The sequence below is a fragment of the Schistocerca gregaria genome, chromosome 1 (assembly GCF_023897955.1).
Source record: "Schistocerca gregaria isolate iqSchGreg1 chromosome 1, iqSchGreg1.2, whole genome shotgun sequence".
Taxonomy (NCBI): domain Eukaryota; kingdom Metazoa; phylum Arthropoda; class Insecta; order Orthoptera; family Acrididae; genus Schistocerca; species Schistocerca gregaria.
This window is the reverse complement of record NC_064920.1, coordinates 444,801,849-444,814,186: the sequence shown is the minus strand read 5'-3', so window position 1 is coordinate 444,814,186 and position 12,338 is coordinate 444,801,849.

The window sequence follows — 12,338 nt, the reverse complement described above, 5'->3', positions numbered from 1 at the left end:
CATCTTTGCCACCACGACACCATGCAGCGGGGTTCAGATGGGCCCAACAACATGCCCAATGGACCGCTCAGGACTGGCATCACGTTCTCTTCACCGATTAGTGTCGCATATGCCTTCAACCAGAAAATCGTCGCAGAAGTTTGTTTGAGGCAACTCGATCAGGCTGAACGCCTTAGGCACACTGTCCAGTGAGTGCAGCAAGGTGGATGTTCCCTGCTGTTTTGAGGTCGCATTATGTGGGGCCCACGTACGCTGCTGGTGGTCATGGGAGGCACCGTAACGGCTGCACGAACCATGAATTCCATCCTCAGACCGACAGTGCAACCATATCGGCAGCATACTGACGAGACATTCGTCTTCATGGACGACAGTTCGTGCCCCCATCGTGCACATCTTGTGAATGACTTTCTTGAGGATAACGACATCGCTTGACTAGAGTAGACAGCGTGTTCTCCAGACATGAACCCTATCGAACATGCCGGGGATATATTGAAAAGGGCTGTTTATGGACGACGTGACCCACAAACCATGCTGAGGATCTACGCCGAATCGCTGTTGAGGAGTGGGACAATTTGGACCAACAGTGCCTTGATGAACTTGTGGATAGTATGCCACGACGAATGCAGGTATGGATCAGTGCAACAGGACGTGCTGCTGGGTATTAGAAGCACCGATGTATTAGCAATCTGGACCACCACCTCTGAAGGACTGGCTGTATGGTAGTACAACATGCAATGTGTGGTTCTCATGAGCAATAAAAAGGGCGAAAATAATATTTATGCTGATTTCTATTCCAATTTTCTGTACAGGTTCCGGAACTCTCGGAACCGAGGTGATGCAAAACTTCTGTTGATGTGTGTATCTTCACCGCTTCCAAACACTGAGTGACGCTTGGCTGTGGATCAAACAATCACGTGACCTTCCAAGCTGCCCTTCATTGTATTCATTCATTACCCCATTTTAGTTCTATCTGGTCTGGATTGCACACACTTAAGTAATATTCTGCTACAAGTAGCACGATGGTTAGACATCATATCCACACAAATTCGTTGCCGTTACAGTTTTATTCCCCTTTCGAAGCTTCTTGTCACTTCGATATCTTTTCGACGTACAAACTGAACATCAGTAATTATAAACTGAATCCTACCTTATTACCACTGTGTAGTTTTGGCTCGTCCAAGGCATATTGTGTAAACTATGATATCCGGATGTATATACAGGGTGCTTAAAAATGACCGGTATATTTGAAACGGTAATACAAACTAAACGAGCAGTGATAGAAATACACAGTTTGTTGCAATATGCTTGGGACAACAGTACATTTTCAGGCAGACAAACTTTCGAAATTACAGTAGTTACAATTGTCAACAACAGATGGCGCTGCTGTCTGGGAAACTCTATAGTACGATATTTTCCACATATCCACCTTGCGTAGCAATAATATGGCGTAGTCTCTGAATGAAATTACCCGAAACCTTTGACAACGTGTCTGGCGGAATGGCTTCACATGCAGATGAGATGTACTGCTTCAGCTGTTCAATTGTTTCTGGATTCTGGCGGTACACCTGGTCTTTCAAGTGTCCCCACAGAAAGAAGTCACAGGGGTTCTTGTCTGGCGAATAGGGAGGCCAATCCACGCCGCCTCCTGTATGTTTCGGATAGCCCAAAGCAATCACACGATCATCGAGATATTCATTCAGGAAATTAAAGACGTCGGCCGTGCGATGTGGCCGGGCACCATCTTGCATAAACCACGAGGTGTTCGCAGTGTCGTCTAAGGCAGTTTGTACCGCCACAAATTCACGAAGAATGTCCAGATAGCGTGATGCAGTAATCGTTTCGGATCTGAAAAATGGGCCAATGATTCCTTTGGAAGAAATGGCGGCCCAGACCAGTACTTTTTGAGGATGCAGGGACGATGGGACTGCTACATGGGGCTTTTAGGTTCCCCATATGTGCCAGTTCTGTTTATTGACGAAGCCGTCCAGGTAAAAATAAGCTTCGTCAGTAAACCAAATGCTTCCCACATGCATATCGCCGTCATCAATCCTGTGCACTATATCGTTAGTGAATGTCTCTCGTGCAGCAATGGTAGCGGAGCTGAGGGGTTGCCGCGTTTGAATTTTGTATGGATAGAGGTGTAAACTCTGGGATAGAGGTGTAAACTCTGGCGCATGAGACGATACGTGGTCGTTGGCGTCAATTGGACCGAAGCTGCAACACGGCGAATGGAAACCCGAGGCCGCTGTTGGATCACCTGCTGCACTAGCTGCGCGTTGCCCTCTGTGGTTGCCGTACGCGGTCGCCCTACCTTTCCAACACGTTCATCCGTCACGTTCCCAGTCCGTTGAAATTTTTCAAACAGATCCTTTACTGTATCGCTTTTCGGTCCTTTGGTTACATTAAACCTCCGTTGAAAACTTCGTCTTGTTGTAACAACACTGTGTTCTAGGCGGTGGAATTCCAACACCAGAGAATCCTCTGTTCTAAGGAATAAACCATGTTGTCCACAGCAAACTTGCACGTTGTGAACATCACACGCTTACAACTGAAAGACGACGTACAGAATGCCACACCCACAGACTGCGTTGTCTTCTACACTCCTGGAAATGGAAAAAAGAACACATTGACACCGGTGTGTCAGACCCACCATACTTGCTCCGGACACTGCGAGAGGGCTGTACAAGCAATGATCACACGCACGGCACAGTGGACACACCAGGAACCGCGGTGTTGGCCGTCGAATGGCGCTAGCTGCGCAGCATTTGTGCACCGCCGCCGTCAGTGTCAGCCAGTTTGCCGTGGCATACGGAGCTCCATCGCAGTCTTTAACACTGGTAGCATGCCGCGACAGCGTGGACGTGAACCTGAAACGTCCCCTTAGAAAAATGTATACATGACTGTGCTTAAACTGACACACAATATTTTTAGCGCAACGCAATCTGACTTTCAATAATCCCTACAAGAGAATGGTCCTGACTAAATTAACCTATACGTTCACAAATCACTTACCTCACAAAAATCTTCGTTACTCAAACTACTGCAATACAGTGAGCGCCACTTCTGCCAGCTAAATAAAAGATTCAAACTACTGAAGGCACTACCTACTGATAGGCACAGTTAGCAAATGAAAGATTTTAATAGGGAACAAACAATGTATTTACCTTTATAGTCATAATATATATATCAGTTCATGACACCAATTCTTACAAATTTCAAAACTCCGCCATCTCTCTCCCCACATCCACCACTGCTGGCGGATCACCTCCAACTGTGCAAAGCTACGTGCTGTTAGCATCCAGCTGCCGCTGCTCGACACTACAATGGCAGACAAACAATGCAAACTAGCCACAGACTGCGCACAGCACAGCCAGTGATTTAACATACAGAGCGCTATGTGGCGTTACCAATAAGAAAACCTAAACAGCCTACTTACATAGCCCTCATGCTCCCCACAAAAATTTTTACAAATTGTTTTGGGCAGTGGCCAATAATGATTTGATAAAATTTTTCATAATTACTATAACAAAGATATCAAATGCACACACTTATTGATATAATGTTGGTCAGAAGCTAAAATTTTCTCACAGTCCATAAAGACAGTCCTGATCATTCATCAAATAAAAATTGCAGTGTTTTTCTCAAAGTCTGAGTAGTAAAAGAAAATGCACATGGAAGTAGTGGATTTCCATGCAGTCTTGAAGAAGTAGTGTTGTCCTTCCAATGGAAAGACAGTGCTGACTCTTGACATGCAGACAGGTAATGGGCCACAACAGAGCAAACACACAGCAGAGTCAGTCGAAGTTTTAAAGAATATTGGTAGGTAGGTCGTCACAGAGTAGACCCATTGTAGTCCTGGTAGAGATTACGGTATTGGTGGGTCACCAGAGGTGCAGACCCACTGCAGTTCTTGTAGAAATGATGGTATTGGTGGGTCATCAGAGGTGTAGACCCACTGTAGTCCTTGTAGAGATGGCCAGCAGCCATCTGTTTGACTGTGCAGGTGCACAATCACCATCGAAGAGTCTTGCGGATAATATAGAAAGTCCATAACCACCACTTGTGCACTCACAAAAATTGTTTTTGAAATGTTCTTACAACCAGCAATGCTGTTATCCAGTCCCTTACTGAATTATTAACACACGTGCAAACACTATCAGTCCCTACTTGTCACATATTGTCCATATACTATGACCAACAGAAACGTGTGCAGTGAAATGTAATTTACAAGTTACTTAATTTGATGAACTGGTGTCATTACAATTTAATATCATAAGAATACAATAGCAAAGGTACAAAATACATCATTAAAGAACATAACAATACAGATAACATTAGCAGTAGTACAGGCTTTACAAAAGAATCGAAATAGCAAATACATCAGTGTTACAAAATTACGACATAAGTACATACATAAAAGATCAGAATAACTTTTGAAACATCAACTTCACACATGAGCATTAAAACAAAACACAATAAATAATGTCTGAACATATTTACAAAGAAAATAACATAGTATTTGAAAAATTCTACAACATAAATCTTATTAGCTAAACACATAAAGACAGGAAAAAGACAAATACACAAGGGTACATAAGCACACAGAGGGATAATACGAAAGGAAAGGACAGGGTTTGTTTTACTGCAGTATTTTGCATAGAGATCTCCCTTAGTTCATCATTATTTTCAAAAAGTCCTATCTAAACCTGCTTGCTGTATTCTGTTCACATCCTCTTTCAAAAATAGTTTTTCTCCACTGTACACTACTTTTTTGGCCAAACCATTTTCTTAAAGCTTCTCAATGCTTTTCTTCCAATTCATCATAGTTAGTTTCTTATATAGTCTACCCCCTCTTACGCTAACTTAAATCTACTGAGCTCAGATACTTAACTAAGGGACGAGGCAATGCAGCAGCACAAACCAATTAACACAAACAGCAATGATAAAAAAATGGAAATTGGCAAAAAAAAAGGCAGCAATATTACAACTAATATAAGGCAATGCGCAGCAAACAAGAAAAATACATCAGTAATAAAATTGGCTTAACCTAGTAATACAAAGTGACATTCAGTAGCACTATGAATGGCAAACAGCCGCAGCAAATGCTATAACTTATACCTAAACATGACAAAGCTCAATCAGAAAAAATGTTACACTAAAGACAACAATGCAGATAAGGACAATGTCTATTCACATCTTAATGTCTATGCAATTAAAGTGGTGCACCACAAAAATTTATTGTAAAAAAATATTACCATGTACTTGAAAAGACAATTCTGTATGCAATTTCTGTGAAAGGAAATGTCTTTTTGTGCTACTTCGTTTTTTTTAAGTAAATCATAAAGTTATTATTTACTGGATCTGTAGGCATAAAATATTTATATTAGTACATCCATAAAATTTATTTTAACCAATGCTTCAGTGCAGTTAGAAACTAGATATTAAACAAAATGAGTAAATAAATGCATAAAGCAAGCCACATGGCATTTCTCTCAACTAGCAGGACAATAGCCATGAAATGTTTCTCGTCGTTTCATTAGGCATTTTAGTAAATATCATAAATTAAGACCTCCACAGTGTAATCATATGTTATCAAGTTTGGGCGTGTAGTATTTGCGATGCTTTCTACAAAGGAATCTCAATAGCGAGGATAATGACCTCTTTTTTTTTCTCCACCTGTGCCTCTGACAGGCACACACTAATGGCTTTCTTTTGTCAGGTGGTTGTCGCGCAGCTGGGTGCCCACGACGCATTACATGCAGGTGGTCACTTAACTGTCTTATCGAAATATTTACGACACCAGTTTCCGCTACAGTGGCAATCTCATATAAAAAAATTCACAGGTCAAGAATTTGCGTTACAAATATGTAGAAACCATATCCTTTAAATAGAATAGTGTCCAAAAAATTTTCGCCAGCATAGTGATACATTGACGCATATACACTCATTTCATAACTCTTAAAGTACGATTCTCGGTTTCCAACATCCTTTTGCACAAACCAGAGTCCCTAACCACTGTTCATTATTCCTTACCTTATTACACAAAAACATATTCGTCAACACTTCTTCAATATTTCATCATAACAGATACGTAGCATAACTGAATAACTCATATAGCATCAGTTTAAACATACCTCAGCAGCATAATATACATCGTCGTCGTAAAAATAGAATTGTAACACCTCAGTCAATTCTCAAAATCGTCGTAGCTTCCTCCAATAATTTCAAAACCTAAAAAAAATTCTCAGCTCATGTCAAAAGTGTCATGTGCCTCAAACGTACATTAAAAATCATGATCCCTTACCAAATATGTCATTCAAAGCTCTCATAGTATCACAACGGTTCTGAAAAAATATGAACAGTTCACAAAGTACAGACAAAATACAATTTCATAAGTGTGAAGTTATCCAGCTGGGTAATTGCTTAAAATTGTGTCATTGACGTAGTAAAAAGATGTTTGTTTCTCTGTCAAATAATCAGATAGCTGTGTAATTCTGTTACAGAAATATGGTACCGATGTGTAAAGTTGTATAAGCAAATACCATATTAGCTAGGGCTCCTTGTGCTTGCCATACACATGGTACACAAAGTAAGCGTGTACCCCCCTGAGGATTAATGCAATTATATCCTCAGATGTTAGAGATTACAGCAATGGAATGAAATGTATCACGGAAAACCTTTGTATCATTGTATTTCAAATATCTTTAAAAATAAATGTTTTAAGTACAAAATTAGGCACTCAAATACGCATACTGTAGCGCTAAACTGTGCGTCGTGTTGTAAGATAATCTCTGTGGAAGTGTCGTAGTTATCGTCCTCCGAAAGCTAAGTTCTACAGAAGTCAATGTACTTACCTCATGATAAACAAAAGTGAAATGCTTTGCGTATAGATATCTTAGTTATTACGCTTATTGCCGTGATGAAGAAAGTACTGTGCTGTAACGTATTGTTGTTACGGAAAAGGCTGTCTCCTTGTAGCTATACCACAAAGTTACTACTAAAACATGTTTTACTTTCCAGAAAAATTCAGAAGAACTGTGCAGATATAAAACAGATAAACTGCAAAAGCAACATTGTAAATTGTCACTCATTAGTAGCGTCGTGATAAAATCGTGTAGCTGTCACATAAACTAACCACTGAGTCATCTGGTATCTCACAGAAAGTACTTTAAATCCAGAATGTATTTTCAAGTAAACCAAAATGTTGCATTAAAATATCATTAGCAATACTGGTAAATGTTCTAAGTATGCGATCCTTATAGTCGTTACGTAATCGTGCAACTAACAAGCATGAATGTACACACGCAATAACACTGTGATGTCTGTTCACTATAACAATGCACTCGTAAATACTGTCTAAATATGTTCCGTAGGTTCTAGACTGGATAGTAAACTTCAAACATTGTTGCATGTTAACAGTTTCTCAGTGTGACAAAGCAAACTAGAAATGTGAAGTGAAATGTTTTATGGCAAAGACAAAGTTAAAAAGCAGATTATCTTTCAATAAACGGTTTTACATGTGAAATGTGGTGTAAACCTTTACTCTTCCTAGTACGCAGAGTTTCAACTTCAACGCAATTGTCATGTGGTTTACGTCGGTAAAGAATGCTAAAATTTTTCTCAAGGTTAGTGTCTCTGTTATTTTCCTCTGAGCCAGTCGGCACACGCGGCTGCCTGCGGTAAGAGTCATTGTCTGTCTCTTTGTTGGCGCGCGTCGTTATTGGGATTAGGAGACCTAACTTCTACAAATTCACCTTGTCGAGAGGGCCCTGCTCTGTTTGAATCCCGCCAGTTCTGATGCAATTCAGGCCTGTCGTTACGATCATATCGTCTGTCGTCATGTCGGTAATTTCTGTAGTTTCTTTCTTGTCGGTCACGTGGTGGAGAATTTCACCCTGAATCGTAACTGCGCTGGACCGTTGCGTCTGAAGTTATTCTGTCCCCCTTGATAATAATTATTTTGGTTCCCATACTGTCTGTTTCTCTGATTGTCTCTGTGATAGTCATTACTACGGAAATGCGATCTTTCTCTGCAACTATTATTACTCCGCCAGTGGTTGTCATATGCGTGGTGTCTGTTTTGGTCACGATTTGCGTTATAAGAATAGACTTGTCGTGTCCAGTTATTGTTTCTGTCGTCACGGAATTGTGACGGATGTGAAATGTAGTGATTGTTGTGTTCCTGTTTACTCATTTCGCGATTGTCAGTGTCAATTTCTAATTCTTGTAACAGTCCCTTAAATGTTCAGGCAATTTCATTATGCAAATGCGGATGAGTTCTGAAGGGCTGTATGGGTTTGAAAGATATTGGTTCTTATGCAACATGTCTTCAAAATATTTGACAAGACTGGAAAATTCAGATTGTTCAAAGTGTTTCATCATCATTATGCTATGTTTTACTCGGTCTTGTGTAGCTTGAGACCAATATGCTGAGAGAAAGGCATGATAAAATTCTCCTTCACTGTGGCAATCGTGAATGACCGATCGCATTCTTACAGCTGGTTCATTCTCCAAGTAGCCACACATAAATTCTAATCTGTGTTCTAATGACCAGTTGGGAGGAAAACAATGAGAGAATTGGTGAAGCCACGCTTGTGGATGAATGTCGTTGCCAGAATTCTTAAATGTTTTGAATTTACGTGTAGTAATGAACAGCTTATAGTCAAAATCATCATGTCGGCGAGTCGCATGTCGGTCATTGTTACGTCGTTTCGGCGGTTCCATCTCAAAATTCGGTGTACCTTGCCAATTTCTTTCATAATTTCCTAAGTGCCCTGAGTTGTTATTTTGTGGCTGTTCCGTATTTCTATGGCCCTCTTCCCGTATTGGAGTGCGAGTGTCCTCTGAAATACGTTTTTGTTGTATTACTTGTGGCAGCTGATCTTGTACTTCCCGGATTTCTCTTTGGTGTTGCGTACTAATTTGATTCAGACTTTGTTTTAATTTCCTAATTTGTTCGCACTCTTATGTGTCATTAAAGACTACCGGTTTTGTGTCATTCAGATTATCATCTACCTTCGTAGATAAATTAGTGAACTGATCCGAAAGTTCGGCTACTTTCTCCGATAGTGAACACATTTCCTTAATGTGTTTTTCTGAACCAAGTTTCAGAGTGTCCATTTGTGTTGAAATCGAATCTACTGTGTCCTTTAAGTTTTCCTGAGTTCTTGCAAGTTGCGTAACCGAATCGGTGGATGCAACTGAGTCCATTTCAGCTTGCAAGGTGTCGTGGTTTTTACGAACAACAGTTTGCAATTCTTTTATGGCTGCTTCGTGATTCTGTAATGAGTTTTCATGCCGCGAAAAAATAGGTTGAAAATGCTCACAAATTTGTGTTTTTACGTCATTACAGATTTTTTGGCATTTCGATTCAATGTTATGTAACTCAGTAGTTAAATCTTCACGTGTTTGTTCAAGTGTGGTGTCTAACTTTTGAAGCTTTTGCTGTGTTTGTCTCTGATTTTGTTCCATTGTGTCTAACTGTTGCTGTGTTTGTCTCTGGTGTTGTTCCATTGTGTCTAACTTTTGCTGTGTTTGTCTCTGGTGTTGTTCCATTGTGTCCAACTTTTGAAGATTTTGTTCCATTGTGTCTAACTTTTGAAGATTTTGTTCCATTGTGTCTAACTTTTCAAGATTTTGTTCCATTGTGTCTAACTTTTGAAGCTTTTGTCCCATTTCTTGCATTAATTGTAATAACAATGCACTGGTGTGTGAAACATGTTCCTTAGTCCTATTCGGCAATGCATTTGCACCGGCAATATTCGCAGTTTGAAAAACAGAAAATGTGTCTTGACTTATTTGAGAAAACGGTGAGGACACAAAACCTGAATCTACAGTATTTGCAATATTGTGTCCTGTCATTTCGGAATCCTGAGGCGAGCTGTTGCCGACCGATCGATCGATAACGCTTTCATGTTCACTAATTGTTTCACTGCCTACACCATTATTTGCAACCCGCTCCATTTCCCTATGCACAATTACCAGATTACTACTTTGAACATTAGTTAATTCATTACATGGTGGCGCTAACACACTGCTTTCGTCTTCACTGTCATTTCTCAGTTTACTTTGGAGCCTAGTATTACGTTTTTCACACGCCATTATTGTCACAATATTTCACACGACAACAAAAAAAAGAACAATTTGAAGAGCAAAAATAAGAGAACACATTAACGTAGCACTGAAAATAATATCTAGTCAATTGCAAGCGCAGCTGCGAAATACTTGGTGCAACTCTACATGCATGCCACAACTGTTGTACTGTACAACAATGAAAGACTACAACTGCAACGGAGACTCTCTCTACAATTACGCGCTAGCAATAAACGAAATCTACATTAATTACACAAACTACAAGAAAAAAATCAGAAGATTCCAGTGAGGTATCCTTGGCTAAGGGTCAACATATGAAACGTCCCCTTAGAAAAATTGTACAACACTGGTCTACATGAAAAGTCCCCTTTGAACAATTATAAGTGACTGTGCTTAAACTGACACACAATATTTTTAGCGCAACGCAATCTGACTTTCAATAATCCCTACAAGAGAATGGTCCTGACTAAATTAACTTATACGTTTCACAAATCACTTACCTCACAAAAATCTTCGTTACTCAAACTACTGCAATACAGCGAGCGCCACTACTGCCAGCTAAATAAAAGATTCAAACTACGGAAGGCACTAACCACTGATAGGCACAGTTAGCAAATGAAAGATTTTAATAGGGAACAAACAATGTATTTACCTTTATAGTCATAATATATATATCAGTTCATGACACCAATTCTTACAAATTTCAAAACTCCGCCATCTCTCTCCCCACGTCCACCACTGCTGGCGGATCAGCTCCAACTGCGCAAAGCTACGCGCTGTTAGCATCCAGCTGCCGCTGCCCGACACTACAATGGCAGACAACAATGCAAACTAGCCACAGACTGCGCACAGCACAGCCAGTGATTTTTCATACAGAGCGCTATGTGGCGTTACCAATAAGAAAACCTAAACAGCCTACTTACAAACCGTATGTGCAGTTGACGGACTTTGAGTGAGGGCGTATAGTGGGCATGCGGGAGGCCGGGTGGACGTACCGCCGAATTGCTCCACACGTGGGGTGTGAGGTCTCCATAGTACATCGATGTTGTCGCCAATGGTCGGAGGAAGGTTCACGTGCCCGTCGACCTGGGACCGGACCGCAGCGACGCACAGATGCACGCCAAGACCGTAGGATCCTACACAGTGCCGTAGGGGGCCGCACCGCCACTTCCAAGCAAATTAGGGACACTGTTGCTCCTTGGTATCGGCGAGGACCATTCGCAACCGTCTCCATGAAGCTGGGCTACGGTCCCGTACACCGTTAGGCCGTCTTCCGCTCACGCCCCAACATCGTGCAGCCCGCCTCCAGTGGTGTCGCGACAGGCCTGAATGGAGGGACGAATGGAGACGTGTCGTCTTCAGCGATGAGAGTCGCTTCTGCCTTGGTGCCAATGATGGTCGTATGCGTGTTTGGCGCCGTGCAGGTGAGCTCCACAATCAGGACTGCATACGACCGAGGCACACAGGGCCAACACCCGGCATTATGGTGTGGGGAGCGATCTCCTACACTGGCCGTACACCTCTGGTGATCGTCGAGGGGACACTGAATAGTGCACGGTACATCCAAACCGTCATCGAACCCATTGTTCTACCATTCCTAGATCGGCAAGGGAACTTGCTGTTCCAACAGGACAATGCACGTCCGTATGTATCCCGTGCCACCCAACCTGATCTAGAAGGTGTAAGTCAACTACCCTGGCCAGCAAGATCTCCGGATCTGTCCCCCATTGAGCATGTTTGGAACTGGATGAAGCGTCGTCTCAAGCGGTCTGCACGTCCAGCACGAACGCTGGTCCAACTGATGCGCCAGGTGGAAATGGCATGGCAAGCCGTTCCACAGGACTACATCCAGCATCTCTACGATCGTCTCCATGGGAGAATAGCAGCCTGCATTGCTCCGAAAGGTGGATATACACTGTACTAGTGCCGACATTGTGCATGCTGTGTTGCCTGTGTCTATGTGCCTGTGGTTCTGTCAGTGTAATCATGTGATGTATCTGACCCCAGGAATGTGTCAATAAAGTTTCCCCTTCCTGGGACAATGAATTCACGGTGTTCTTATTTCAATTTCCAGGAGTGTATATCTTTCACATCACTTGCAGCGCCATCTTTTGTTGACAATTGTAACTACTGTAATTTCGAAAGTTTGTCCTCCTGAAAATGTACTGTTGTCCCAAGCATGTTGCAACAAACGGTTTATTTCTATCGCTGCTCGTTTAGTTTTTTATTGCCGTTTCAAATATACC